The sequence below is a fragment of the Xenopus tropicalis genome, chromosome 8, assembly GCF_000004195.4.
Source record: "Xenopus tropicalis strain Nigerian chromosome 8, UCB_Xtro_10.0, whole genome shotgun sequence".
Lineage (NCBI taxonomy): Eukaryota > Metazoa > Chordata > Amphibia > Anura > Pipidae > Xenopus > Xenopus tropicalis.
Window position 1 is genome coordinate 17,258,932 of NC_030684.2, and position 16,102 is coordinate 17,275,033.

General features: G+C 44.8%; 1 long non-coding RNA gene across 5 annotated transcripts in view; it reads right to left on the reverse strand.

Moving 5' to 3' along the window:
* Positions 1–16,102, reverse strand: part of LOC105945537 — an 88,470-nt gene that overhangs the window by 72,315 nt on the left and 53 nt on the right. For all 5 annotated transcript variants that reach the window (XR_004219649.1, XR_004219648.1, XR_004219643.1 and 2 more), the window contains exon 2: positions 8,815–9,025. This is a non-coding gene — a long non-coding RNA (uncharacterized LOC105945537). The remainder of the gene's footprint in view (positions 1–8,814; positions 9,026–16,102) is intronic.

The window sequence follows — 16,102 nt, forward strand, 5'->3', positions numbered from 1 at the left end:
TACAGAAAGGGAACCCTAGTATATACTGCTATAAATGGCAGAGAGGATCACAAGAGCTCACAGTCTCTTCTCTCTCCTGAAATAGAGCGATTTGAGAGACTTGAGAAATAGAGCGATTTGAGAGATTTGCAGCGACTCCTACCATCCTTGCGATATAGAAGAAGATACAGAAGAAGACACACAAAAGTCTTTTTAAAGACTACACCTTTTCTCCACAGCAGAAGAACAAGAAGAACCTGCCGGACCCATTGTGGTTCACCTGGTAAGGAACCAGCATTTTTCCCTCTGCAATATGTATTACATAGTAGATGAGGTTAAACAAGAGGCACATCCATGGAGTTCTACCCCTAACTCTGATCTTTACTGTGTTTATTTGGGGTCTTTTAATTTGACATCTTTAGATTAACTCTAACCTTCCCAAATCTCTATTTTATATGACAGAGGCAGCAGAGATGGGCATGAGTGCCAGCAGCCGGCAGTACTACGAGTACCGCTATGGGAAGGTAAGCGCCCCTAGTGCTAATAAATACACATTGCTGTGGTATGTGGGCTAAGAAATTCTAATTATTATTACTGAGGATTAAAGAAAACCTGCTGGAGACCTTAATGTCTTCTTGTTTCCTGCATTTCTGTAGATCTCATGGTGGATCCCCCCTGATCGGGACATCTTCGAGATCAGGGATTTTGAAGATCCACGGGCGGGTCCCTATTTGGAGTGCATTAGGGAACAGATAAGAGGAGACATCAGGATGGCACTCTATGATCTGTGGATGGCCAGAGATTGTGTGAAGATCACAAAGTGGTGGCAATTTCGCCTGAAGGCCGACTTCCGAGGGGACTACAGGTACATCAAAGCCCACCTAAAGGGCCTCTACAAAGACCTAGAGGCTATCAACAAGGTCATCCTGACGCGGAACAGCGAGAGATATTAAGGTGCAGTATAGAATCCATCCGTCTTTCCCTTTCTTCTTTCTATGCTGTTTGCTGAAATGGAAATATTCCCGAAATGATGGCTATTTTGTAATGGAAAGGGGCTGATGGATTGAAATCAATTGCAATTCTCAGATTTTGTGCAATGTGTGAAGCCCATGTAAGATGCCAACGTTGTGGGGAAAAACCCACTTGTTCAGTGTTTTAATTTTGCTTCAGCGCCCGATTTGATATTAATGTGCCCCTAAGTGTAATAGGGTTTCTCCAGGGATATCGCTTGCTAAGGTATAAATAAGTTCTTTTGTTTGATTTTTGCAGGTGGCCCTCGGAACTAAAAGGCAAAAGGTGAAATCCGCCCAGATCCACCTTCTCTCCTATCAACCGCAATTCTACCAGCGGTGCCTGCACTCCCATCCACCGTAATTCCACCAGCGGTGCCTGCACTCCCATCCACCGTAATTCCACCAGCGGTGCTCCCCCTTTCATCTAAAATATGGTTCATACACAAGAGCACCTTAAGGTGCTTGGTAAAAACTGCATTCCCTTTCCATCCATCCCTCAGACTGCAGGAGCCGGGGTCTGCAGGCTGCCTGGGGCCCAATGGAATGGTGTGTATGCTACCATATTCCCTTGTTTCCCTCACCCTGCTTCCCTTGATTATGGCAAGCAGGGTGAAGGCATTGATTCTGGGAGCAAATCCGATTGCCGTTAAGGAGTCAGGAAGGAATTTTTCCCTCTAATGAAGCAGATTGGCCAAAGCTTCTCAGAGGTTTTTTTTGCCTTCCTCAGAATCAATGAAAAACACAATTTATTATTTGTATTATTAATAAAACTGTGATTTTCACAGATGAACCATCAAGCCGTGTGTGTGTCTTTATTCTGGGCATTGGGCTCATTTGGAAGGGGAAACACATAGAGGGGGAGAGACTGTGAGAATAGAACAAATCAGCAAAGTAGAGGCACTGAAAAGTTAAAGAAGAAAGAAAGAGAAATGTACACATGTTGCTGCTTTATAAGAAATCCTGCTTTCCACTGTATGTGTCAGTCTGATTCCTTACACCCCCCAGCACTTCAGTACCTGTGAGTGACACACACCAGTCCTCCTGCGGGTATGGCTGCTCCACCAAGCATTCTCACACCGGGCTAACGGGCTGAGCTTCTGTTTATAATGGCCATTCTTGGCATCCTCCCATCATTCCCCATCATGGCATCCAGCCCTGAGACCAAATCACTGAAGGGTAAAATGCACAACACAATATTCATTGGGCAGATGAGAAGGTGCCTGTGGGTACAAAACCTGCTCCTGTAGGGTTACTATGCAGCCATATTCCCTGGATACATAATATTGCCAGGTGAGCAGTAAAGCACAGAACCCACCCATGTTATGGAACCCCCATACTGAGGGGAAGGGAAATCCTTCTGATTTCCGACAAACAGGTAACGCTTTTGTATGTATCGAATCCATTCCCTTTTCAAAATATATGGACCCCTAGTCCTGCCGGTGCCATCTGAACCAGGTGCAACTGAATGAGGCACCGGGAAGCAGCAGCGGGCAGAACCCCTGTGGCACCGCGCCGTATACAAGAGCAGAATAAAGACCTTCCTAGCATTGCTGGATACAAACACCAGCATGGCGTAACATTAACAATCCTCTAAAGCTTTAAGCTACTGCCAGATGGGACTTATTACCCGCTGTGTGTGGCACCCAGGCCCATGCCAGCGGATTGGCTGATACTTGGCCTGCGTTTATTATACACCGGCTGAGAATAAGCCCCCCCTAGCAATAGCTTCAATGAACAGCGATACAACCCAAACCAAACTCTTTCACTTTAATGTGCCAGCGTTGCCCCCCTGTCCCATCTCTGCCCCAAACTGACACACAATTCTGTTACCTTACTAACTCAGTTTTATAGAAGAGTAACAAAATTACTGCTAGAAGTAAAGCTACAGAGGAGAAAGGGTTAATACTGTGCCCCGCGTGTGTATCCCAGTTTGTTACATGCTATTATTCCCATCATTTAGTTATGAAGAATAGCCCCCAGTAATGTACAGAGGGGTAACAGCACAGAGTGGGATCCGCTCTCTGCTTGCCAATAGCGTGCCAGGAATCCGCACCACTGCCAGATATTTGCAGCAATGGAAACGATATTAAACCCCAACGCTGCTCATATTCAGACAAAATCGCCGGTGCTGCTACCTATGGGATTCCCATTACTAGCCGGGCAGAGCAGTTTATATACAGCAGTACAAGCAGACAAACAAGTGCCCGTGCCCTGGGCCGAGCATAGATGGAGCACACAACTAGCAGCTTCATTCTACTTATACTTTATTGTAGTTTGGGGCGTGTTTTGGGGAGACCTGCACCTTTTTCAAGCATCCTGGCAACACTAAAATAAAGTCTAAGCAAGCAGCATTCACCTGCTCTGTGTGTGCTCCTTCCCATTAATACTATGTATATAAAACATTGCCTTAAGGTGGATGCAGGGTACTGGGAGTTGTAGCACCAAAGCCACTGGAGCTGCAGGACCATTCATGCGAGTTCCCCCAAGCACAGAAGGTTCCTGCACAGCAGCAGCGGAAGGTAACATAGGTTCAGCAGAACAAGATGGCGTCAGTAGGGCAAGATGTTACCAACCTGCGTACCCACCCATGTACAGCTTTGTTTGGGTAGCGCCATTGTACCCTGTGCAGGAGCTAAACTAAGGGTTTTACTGTACTACTAATATTTCTATCCCATTCTTTTTCTCTCTTTCAAACCACTATTGGGATGCTATGGAAAACTGGATCTAGCAACTAGCTGTCTGCTGAAATTCTCCCTAAATATGAATGGCAGCACCATGGGGCCCCCGAACAGTTTGATACTAAATGTATATAGGATTACCACTATACTGTACCCCTGATACCATGCCCAGTTACACTGTACCCCCCTGATACCATCTTGCCTTACTATACTCACTATCCCACAGTTACACTCTGTACCCCGGATACCATCTTGCCTTACTATACTGCAACTAAACTGGTTAAGGGGATGGAAGATTTAAACTATGAGGTTAGACTGTCGAGGTTGGGGTTGTTTTCTCTGGAAAAGAGGCGCTTGCGAGGGGACATGATTACTCTGTACAAGTACATTAGAGGGGATTATAGGCAGTTGGGGGATGTTCTTTTTTCCCATAAAAACAATCAACGCACCAGAGGTCACCCCTTTAGATTAGAGGAACGGAGCTTCCATTTGAAGCAGCGTAGGTGGTTTTTCACGGTGAGGGCAGTGAGGTTATGGAATGCCCTTCCTAGTGATGTGGTAATGGCAGATTCTGTTAATGCCTTTAAGAGGGGCCTGGATGAGTTCTTGATCAATCAGAATATCCAAGGCTATTGTGATACTAATATCTACAGTTAGTACTAGTGGTTGTATTTATAGTTTATGTATGTGAGTATAGATTGGTAGGTGTGGGTTAGGTGTGCTGGGTTTACTTGGATGGGTTGAACTTGATGGACACAGGTCTTTTTTCAACCCTATGTAACTATGTAACTATGTAACTATGTACTATGTACTCACTATCCCACAGTTACACTCTGTACCGCTGATACCATCTTGCCTTACTATACTCACTATCCCACAGTTACACTCTGTACCCCTGATACCATCTTGCCTTACTATACTCACTATCCCACAGTTACACTCTGTACCGCTGATACCATCTTGCCTTACTATACTTACTATCCCACAGTTACACTCTGTACCCCTGATACCATCTTGCCTTACTATACTCACTATCCCACAGTTACACTCCTTACCCCTGATACCATCTTGCCTTACTATACTCACTATCCCACAGTTACACTCTGTAACCCTGACATCATCTTGTCTTACTATACTTAAGAGGTCATATGACTTAATTGGTACCTAATGTGGTTAATATGTACCTAATGGGGCTATAAAACATACAGGGAGCCATAGATACAGAAATGAGGGCAACCAACCTACTATATACTGTAAGTATCTACTGTACTGTAATGATTGGAAGGAAGTAGAATATTGCTTTGCTCCAAAGGCCACAATGCAACAGCATGGCTAAAGCCCCTTCAGCAGCTCCGTATTATAATTATTCTTATTCTCTATAGCCGAACAGTCCCTCACTCTGCTGTGCTGTAACTATGCTAACTGTTCAGCAATAGCAACTAAGGATAATGAGAATACGGAGCTGCTGAAGCACAGATGGGTCAGTGAGCTCTAAAGAGAAATATGTGAGCCATAATGCGTCCCGCTCCCACTTTAATATGCCTTTCCCAGTGCCCCCTGTTTCTCACCCCAATGGGCTATGTGCCCAAAGCCCCATAGCCAGTTTATCTGCAGCACCAACATCATGTATAATGCCCACAGGGCACATAGTCAGTATATATGCAGTGCCAACATCATTTATAATGCCCACAGGGCACACAGCCAGTATTTATGCAGTGCCAACATCATGTATAATGCCCACAGGGCACACAGCCAGTATATATGCAGTGCCAACATCATGTATAATGCCCACAGGGCACATAGTCAGTATATATGCAGTGCCAACATCATGTATAATGCCCACAGGGCACACAGCCAGTATTTATGCAGTGCCAACATCATGTATAATGCCCACAGGGCACACAGCCAGTATATATTGCAGCGCCAAACATCATGTATAATGCCCACAGGGCACACAGCCAAGTATTATGCAGTGCCAACATCATGTATAATGCCCACAGGGGCACACAGCCAGTATATATGCAGTGCCAAACATCATGTTAATGCCCACAGGGCACAAAGCCAGTATATATGCAGTGCCAACATCATGTTATAATGCCCACAGGGCACACAGCCAGTATTTATGCAGTGCCAACATCATGTATAATGCCCACAGGGCACACAGCCAGTATATATGCAGTGCCAACATCATGTATAATGCCCACAGGGCACACAGCCAGTATATATGCAGTGCCAACATCATGTTATAATGCCCACAGGGCACACAGCCAGTATATTATGAAGCGCCAACATCATGTATAATGCCAACAGGGCACACAGCCAGTATATATGCAGTTCAACATCATCTATAATGCCCACAGGGCACACAGCCAGTATATATGCAGTGCCAACATTATGTATAATGCCCACAGGGCATACAAGCCAGTATATATGCAGCGCCAACATCATGTATAATGCCCACAGGACACACAGCTGTATATATTGCAGCGCCAACATCATGTATAATGCACACAGGGCACAAAGCCAGTATATATGCAGTGCCAACATCATGTATAATGCCACAGGGCACACAGCTAGTATATATGCAGTGCCAACATCATGTATAATGCCCACAGGGCACACAGCCAGTATATATTGCAGTGCCAACTCATGTATAATGCCCACCAGGGCACCACAGCCAGTATATATGCGAGTGCCAACATCATGTATAATGCCCAAGGGCACACAGCTATATAATATGCAGTGCCAACATCATGTATAATGCCCACAGGGCACACAGCCATTTTATATGCAGTGCCAACATCATGTATAATGCCCACAGGGCACACAGCCAGTTTATATGCAGCGCCAACATCATGTATAATGCGCACAGGGCACCAAAAGCCAGTATATATGAGGTGCCAACATCATAGTTACATAGTTACATAGGGTTGAAAAAAAGACCAGTGTCCATCAAGTTCAACCCATCCAAGTAAACCAGCACACTTAACCCCACACCTACCAATCTATACACTTCACATACATACACTATATATACAACCACTAGTACTAACTGTAGATATTAGTATCACAATAGCCTTGGATATTCTGATTGATCAAGAACTCATCCAGGCCCCTCTTAAAGGCATTAACAGAATCTGCCATTACCACATCACTAGGAAGGGCATTCCATAACCTCACTGCCCTCACCGTGAAAAACCACCTACGCTGCTTCAAATGGAAGCTCCTTTCCTCTAATCTAAAGGGTGACCTCTGGTGCGTTGATTGTTTTTATGGGAAAAAAGAACATCCCCCAACTGCCTATAATCCCCTCTAATGTACTTGTACAGAGTAATCATGTCCCCTCGCAAGCGCCTCTTTTCCAGAGAAAACAACCCCAACCTCGACAGTCTCACCTCATAGTTTAAATCTTCCATCCCCTTAACCAGTTTAGTTACAGTCTCTGCACTTTCTCCAGCTCATTAATATCCTTCTTAAGGACTGGAGCCCAAAACTGCACCGCATACTCAAGGTGAGGCCTTACCAGGGACCTATAAAGGGGCAAAAATATGTTCTCATCCCTTGAGTCAATGCCCTTTTTTATACAAGACAGCACTTTATTTGCTTTAGTAGCCACAGAATGACACTGCCTGGCATTAGACAACTTGTTATCAACAAAACCCCTAGATCCTTCTCCATTAAGGAAACCCCCAACACACTACCATTCAGTAGATAGTTTGCGTTTATATTATTTCTACCGAAGTGCATAACTTTGCACTTATCAACATTTAACCTCATTTTCCAGTTTGCTGCCCAGTTATCTAATTTTGTCAAATCGCTCTGCAAAGTGGCACATCCTGCATGGAACTTATAGTTTGCACAATTTATGTGTAAATGCCCATGTATAATGCCCACAGGGCACACAGCTGGTATATATGCTAAAATCTGGTGGACATCTACAATGGAAAAATTGACCGCACTCATCCACCACAAAATGGACATATATAAAAAAATATGGACACCTGGACCGGAAACCAAAACAATCGACCAACTAACCATATCTAAAAACGGACAATGCCAAGGGAAAATCCCAGACGCTAACTAAATAAAAGGAAAAAAAGAGAAAAGAAAAAAGACCACCCAGATAAAAACGGCAAGGCGAGAGTCCAACCCCCCCCCCTTTACCTCTAACCCTCTATCCAACTCCTATTCTACTTTCTTTAACCCCCGTTGTTCCACATATTTTGTATGCATCCTACTTTGTTGTAAAACAACTAATAAAAACAAAGTTTAAAAAAAAAAAAAAAAGCCACTTTGGGTAAAGTTTTGTAAAATGGCCCCCCCTGGACCTGCTCCAGAAAACCACTCTTTTTCAACTGCCCCCATCGGTGATCGGGGTACACAGACTATTGCATGTGTCAGTTGGATCTCCCCCTCTGCTCTACATTTTGCAGCAAGTAGTCTGTAGGAACCTGAGCCCCTTCTCCCAAGGATTCTCCCTTCGTAAAGGATTCGGCCCAATACCGAACCCAATCCTAATTAGCATATGCTAATTAGGGTTTGGAAGGGTTAAATCTCAAAAAAATTTCTGCTTCCGTGTTTACATGTAAAAAAGCCACATGATTTTTCGGATTCGCATTTGGTCCGGCCAGGAACGTGGATTCGGCTGAATCTAAATCCTGCTGAAAAAGGCAGAATCTTGGTTGAATACTGAATCCTAGATTCGGTGCATCCCTAGAAAATACTGCCCTGATGGAAGGTGCCCAACACATGGGTATCATCTAGCATTTTAACCTTTTTGTGTTCTTAATGACATTCTATTCTAAACATTTACTAGATGTATGTGGGCAACAGAAAGAGTAGAGCCGTACCAATTTAGCAAGAAGTCTCACAATCTGAGAAGCACTGAGCCTTCCTAATATTACCTAAGGGATATACAATCTGAGCTGTAATTAGCATCGTTGTATGCCCATTAAACTGCTCCCAGATGTCTCTTTCTTGGAAATAATCCTTTGCCTAAATGGCTTACATGATCAATACCTCCCCACCGATCAGATAATCCTGGTGCTGGATTTTGTTCCCAAATCTCTACAGATTTCCGTGCGTCATATGATTTGTCAGGAATCTATATTTGCCCAGGCAGCAAACACAGCAATATCGCTCACCTTTTTTAGCTGAGGAAGAACGCCTAACGGGCAAAACAGAGCCAGGCACCCCGCCGAGCTTTAGGCCTCCATTGCCTGCTGTAATCTGCTTCTTCTTGTGCTTGTGCCGTTTTAGCTGGTGTGCAGCCAGGGCTAGGGCGACCGTACCAAGAGCCGTGCCAAAAAGGACCTTTCGAAGACCAGAAGACAGCCTGAGTTGCAAGAATGTGGACTGCAAAGACAAACAATATATAGATTCATTATAATAACCAGCTATGGATTTTGGAAAATAATAAATGTGTCTTGTGACTTTGTGGCAAGCAAGACAAGGGTACTTCAAGGTCAAAGCTCCTAATGCCTTCCCACCCCAAGCATTCAGAAAAGTACGCATTACGTAAATGTGTGTGTATATATATATATATTCATGTAAATGCAGCCACTTGCTTTGACCTCTGCAGTTTCCAGGAGATGGGGTGCAGTGACAAAACTAAGGATGCACAAAACCACTACAATACCATATTGATCACTAGTGGCTCAACGGTTAGTATATTGCCTTGTAGTGCTGGGGGTTTGATTTTAACCTGGGCAATAACTGCAAGAAGTTATATAATCTCTCTTCATTCCTAAACTGGCAATCTGTGGGTTCTGGCAAATGCCAGAGGGGCTTCTGTAAGATGCCATAGACTGTCACTATTTATTGGGGCCTGTGGGGCTGTTTTTATTTTGAATCCCAATCCAGACCTGTCTCTATGTGTTTCCTCAGGGCACTCTGCTTTCCTCCCACACCCCCAAAATATACTGGATGGCTAAATGGCCCTTGATAAAACTGACCCTAATATAATAAGGACTTTATAACTAGGGCAATGGTTGGCAAACTGTGGGTCTTCAGCCACAAGCGGCTCTTTAGCCCCTTGAATTTGGCTCTTCCAGGTGCGGGTTCGCACATACAGCCATATATTTATTTAGCCCCCACTTTCTACCCCGTGTACCTGTACCAGCATTACTGTGTAGCCATATATTTATTTAGCCCCCACTTTCTACCCCGTGTACCTGTACCAGCATTAGTGTGTAGCCATATATTTATTTAGCCCCCACTTTCTGCCCCGTGTACCTGTGCCGGCATCCAGCATTAGTGTGTAGCCATATATTTATTTAGCCCCCACTTTCTACCCAGTGTACCTGTACCAGCATTAGTGTGTAGCCATATATTTATTTAGCCCCCACTTTCTGCCCCGTGTACCTGTGCCAGCATCCAGCATTAGTGTGTAGCCATATATTTATTTAGCCCCCACTTTCTGCCCCGTGTACCTGTGCCGGCATCCAGTATTAGTGTGTAGCCATATATTTATTTAGCCCCCACTTTCTGCCCCGTGTACCTGTGCCAGTATCCAGCATTAGTGTGTAGCCATATATTTATTTAGCCCCCACTTTCTGTCCCATGTACTTGTGCCAGAAACAAGCATTAGTGTGTAGCCATATAATTATTTAGCCCCCACTTTCTGCCCGTGTACCTGTGCCAGCATCCAGCAATAATGTGTAGCCATATATTTATTTAGCCCCCACTTTCTGCCCCGTGTACCTGTGCCAGCATCCAGCAATAATGTGTAGCCATATATTTATTTAGCCCCCACTTTCTGCCCCGTGTACCTGTGCCAGCATCCAGCATTAGTGTGTAGCCATATATTTATTTAGCCCCCAATTTCTGCCCCGTGTACCTGTGCAAGCTTCCAGCATTAGTGTGTAGCCATATATTTATTTAGCCCCCACTTTCTGCCCCGTGTACCTCTGCCAGCATCCAGCATTAGTGTGTAGCCATATATTTATTTAGCACCCACTTTCTGCCCCGTGTACCTGTGTCAGCATCCAGCATTAGTGTGTAGCCATATATTTATTTAGCCCCCACTTTCTGCCCCGTGTACCTGTGCCAGCATCCAGCATTAGTGTGAGCTATCCCACAGTTACACTCTGTACCCCTGATACCATCTTGCCTTACAACTCACTATTCTACAGTTATACTCTATAGGCCTGATACCATCTTGCCTTACTATACTCACTATCCCACAGTTTACAGAATAGTTTCCATATCCATAGTTTACAGTAATTTGGATTTACTAAATACACATTTGTGAGTCTGGTGCCAAACAGATCCACATTCTGGGCCAAATAGGGCTAATCTGACCATTGAGCCTTTCATTGGAACCAGATACTGGAGGAAGAACAAGACCTTCCTCTTGTGCCACCATCTTACCTTAGGGCAGTGCTTGTCAGAAGTTTCATTTCAACTAACTAAAAGGCAAAAGGTAAGATCCGCCCAGATCCACCTTCTCTCCTATCAACCGCAATTCCACCAGCGGTGCCTGCACTCCCATCCACCGTAATTCCACCAGCGGTGCCTGCACTCCCATCCACCGTAATTCCACCAGCGGTGCCTGCACTCCCATCCACCGTAATTCCACCAGCGGTGCCTGCACTCCCATCCACCGTAATTCCACCAGCGGTGCTCCCCCTTTCATCTAAAATATGGTTCATACACAAGAGATCCTTAAGGTGCTTGGTAAAAACTGCATTCCCTTTCCATCCATCCCTCAGACTGCAGGAGCCGGGGTCTGCAGGCTGCCTGGGGCCCAATGGAATGGTGTGTATGCTACCATATTCCCTTGTTTCCCTCACCCTGCTTCCCTTGATTATGGCAAGCAGGGTGAAGGCATTGATTCTGGGAGCAAATCCGATTGCCGTTAAGGAGTCAGGAAGGAATTTTTCCCTCTAATGAAGCAGATTGGCTCAAAGCTTCTCAGAGGTTTTTTTTGCCTTCCTCAGAATCAATGAAAAACACAATTTATTATTTGTATTATTAATAAAACTGATTTTCACAGATGGGTATCTGGGTATTGGGCAGTTTATATACGGCAGTACAAGCAGACAAACAAGTGCCCGTGCCCTGGGCCGAGCATAGATGGAGCACACAACTAGCAGCTTCATTCTAATTATACTATATTGTAGTTTGGGGCGTGTTTTGGGGAGACCTGCACCTTTTTCAAGCATCCTGGCAACACTAAAATAAAGTCTAAGCAAGCAGCATTCACCTGCTCTGTGTGTGCTCCTTCCCATTAATACTATGTACTATGTATATAAAACATTGCCTTAAGGTGGATGCAGGGTACTGGGAGTTGTAGCACCAAAGCCACTGGAGCTGCAGGACCATTCATGCGAGTTCCCCCAAGCACAGAAGGTTCCTGCACAGCAGCAGCGGAAGGTAACATAGGTTCAGCAGAACAAGATGGCGTCAGTAGGGCAAGATGTTACCAACCTGTGTACCCACCCCATGTACAGCTTTATTTGGGTAGCGCCATTGTACCCTGTGGAGAAGCTGAACTAAGGGTTTTACTGTACTACTAATATTTCACTCCTATTCATTTTCCTTTCTCTCGTTCAAACCAAAATTGGGTTGCTAGGGAAAACTGGACCTAGCAACTAGCTATCTGTTGAAACTCCAAGACGCTCAGCTGAACAAAAAGCTAAATAATAAGAAAGCTAGAAAATAAAGACTAACTGCAAACTGTTTTGGAATATCCCTGTGTACATCACACTTAATGCTAATTTAAAGGTCAACTTCCCCCTTAATAACAGTGGAACAAATCTACAAGCGAAACCAAGAATGCCGCAGGGGTCATTTATAAGCGGAAGTGCGGCATACAATGTGCCATTTTAGGCTATTTTACGTAACCATGTTGTATTTTAGCTCAAGCACCGCATTTTTACCCCCCTACAATTCCACATGAGCCGGAGACACAACTTCGGCCCAATGGCGCCACCATCTGGAGAAAGCAGGTATGCGCTCAAACTGAGGTGCAAGTCCCGCTAACGTGCCGGGCTAAAGGGAAGTGCTGTGCCCCTACAGGGTACGGTACCACTGGAACCAGGAGCCAATACTTATAGCTGATAGGAACGTGTCACTATTACTTTTATCAGTGTGAATCCCCTAAATATGAATGCCAGGGCGCTACTGGGCAGTTTGGTGCCGGTATGTACAACATTACATAAGGGTCCGGCCTACAGAGACTCCATCACAATAGCGCATACAATCTATCCCATAGGTCACTTTAGCTACTGCAAAATCAATGCACTTACTGCATTTTATGTTGAGTAAAGTTACAAAAATATCCCCAAGTTTACCCAAGAAAGCCATGTATTTTTGGACAGTACACGTTAGGGTGAATCTGAACGGGGTAACCATGTCTCTCTACTCCAAACTACTAAGTTGCAAAACTTTCTGTAAATTAGCGTTTTGAAGCAGCACTAAACATCAGCGTTACAGCTTACATTTTACATCATTTCTCCTTAAAAATGAATGGCAGCGCCCACGGGCCCCCGAACAGTTTAATGCCTAATGTGCTTAGGATTACAACTATACTCACTATCCCACAGTTACACTCTGTACCCTGATACCATCTTGCCTTACTATTATCACTATCCCACAGTTACACTCTGTACCCCTGATACCATCTTGCCTTACTATACTCACTATCCCACCACTTACACTCTGTACCCCTGATACCATCTTGCCTTACTATACTCACTATCCCACAGTTATAACTCTGTACCCCTGATACCATCTTGCCTTAACTATACTCACTATCCCACACTTACACTCTGTACCCCCTGATACCATCTTGCCTTACTATACTCACTATCCCACAGTTACACTCTGTACCCCTGATACCATCTTGCCTTACTATACTCACTATCCCCACAGTTATACTCTGTACCCCCTGATACCATCTGCCTTAACTCCCACTACTTGCCTTACTATCTCACTATCCACACTTACACTCTGTACCGCCTGATACCATCTTGCCTTACTATACTCACTATCCACAGTTACGCTCTGTACCCCTGATACCATCTTGCCTTACTATACTCACTATCCCACAGTTATACTCTGTACCCCTGATACCATCTTGCTTACTATACCTCACTATCCCACAGTTACACTCTGTACCCCTGATACCATCTTGTCTTACTATACTCACTATCCCACAGTTACACTCTGTACCCTGATACCATCTTGCCTTACTATACTCACTATCCCAGTTACACTCTGTACCCTGATACCATCTTGCCTTACTATACTCACTATCCCACAGTTACACTCTGTACCCCTGATACCATCTTGCCTTACTATACTCACTATCCCACAGTTACACTCTGTACCCCTGATACCATCTTGCCTTACTATACTCACTATCCCAGTGTACCCCTGATACCATCTTGCCTTACTATACTCACTATCCCACAGTTACACTCTGTACCCCTGATACCATTTTGCCTTACTATACTCACTATCCCACAGTTGATACCATCTTGCCTTACTATACTCACTATCCCACAGTTACACTCTGTACCCGATACCATTTTGCCTTACTATACTCACTATCCCACAGTTACACTCTGTACCCGTGATACCATCTTGCCTTACTATACTCACTATCCCACACTTACACTCTGTACCCCTGATACCATCTTGCCTTACTATACTCACTATCCCAGTTACACTCTATACCCCTGATACCATCTTGCCTTACTATACTCACTATCCCACAGTTACACTCTGTACCCCTGATACCATCTTGCCTTACTATACTCACTGTCCCACAATTACACTCTGTACCACTGATACCATCTTGCCTTACTATACTCACTATCCCAGTTACACTCTATACCCCTGATACCATCTTGACTTACTATACTCACTATCCCACAGTTATACTCTGTACCCCTGATACCATCTTGCCTTACTATACTCACTATCCCACAGTTACATTCAGTACCCCTGATATAATCTTGCCTTACTATACTCACTATCCCACAGTTATACTCTGTACCCCTGATACCATCTTGCCTTACTATACTCACTATCCCACAGTTACATTCAGTACCCCTGATACCATCTTGCCTTACTATACTCACTATCCCACAGTTATACTCTGTACCCCTGATACCATCTTGCCTTACTATACTCACTATCCCACAGTTACACTCTGTACCCCGGATACCATCTTGCCTTACTATACTCACTATCCCACAGTTACACTCTGTACCTGTGGGATACACATGCCCTGTGGACATCATGTATAATGCCCACAGTGCACATAGCCAGTATATATGCAGTGCCAACATCATGTGTAATGCCCACAGGGCACACAGCCAGTATATATGCAGTGCCAACAACATGTATAATGCCCACAGGGCACACAGAAAGTATATATGCAGCGCCAACACCATGTATAATGCCCACAGGGCACATAGTCAGTATATATGCAGTGCCAACAACATGTATAATGCCCACAGGGCACACAGACAGTATATATGAAGCGCCAACACCATGTATAATGCCCACAGGGCATACAGACAGTACATATGCAGCGCCAACACCATGTATAATGCCCACAGGGCACATAGTCAGTATATATGCAGTGCCAAGATCATGTATAATGCCCACAGTGCACATAGCCAGTATATATGCAGTGCCAACATCATGTTTAATGCCTACAGGGAACACAGACCGTATATATGCAGTGCCAACATCATGTATAATGCCCACCGGGCACACAGACAGTATATATGCAGTGCCAACACCATGTATAATGCCCACAGGGCACATAGCCAGTATATATGCCACGCCAACATCATGTATAATGCCCACAATGCACACAGCCAGTATATATGCAGTGCCAACATCATGTATAATGCCCACAGGGCACACAGCAAGTATATATGCAGTGCCAACATCATGCATAAGGGAAACAGGGAGTTTAAAGGGTGGGCACTGGGGATATAGAGAGAAGGTGGCATCAAGGGGTTAATAGTGCCATGTCTGGGGGCAGAGGAAAAGGAGGCTTTGTAAATGTGTAGCAGGAAATGATAAACTATTAATGGGTTAGGGCACCGCCACACAGGGCGTTTTCTTACCCATGATAAACTGAGATACCGCGGGTGAAGAAACGTCCCTAGTTCCCTTCTCACAGGCAATAATGGAAATCGCCAGTGGGGAAAACTACAATGCGCTTCCGCTTTCCTAAGTTGCCTCGCGGGGGATCGCGTGTACGTTTCCCCCCAGTGATTTACATTATTGCCAATGGGAAAGCATTTTAAGGAGAGCAGTCGCCGGCGGTAGCGCAGATGCGGGCGACTAATCTCCTAGTGTGCCATCATCCTTACCAGGGAGTTGGTAGGGGGCAGAGGCAGAGGGGGCTGAAGAGAGACAGCAGGGAGCAAACACACTGCTAAGGGTTAATATAGAGGGATTTCT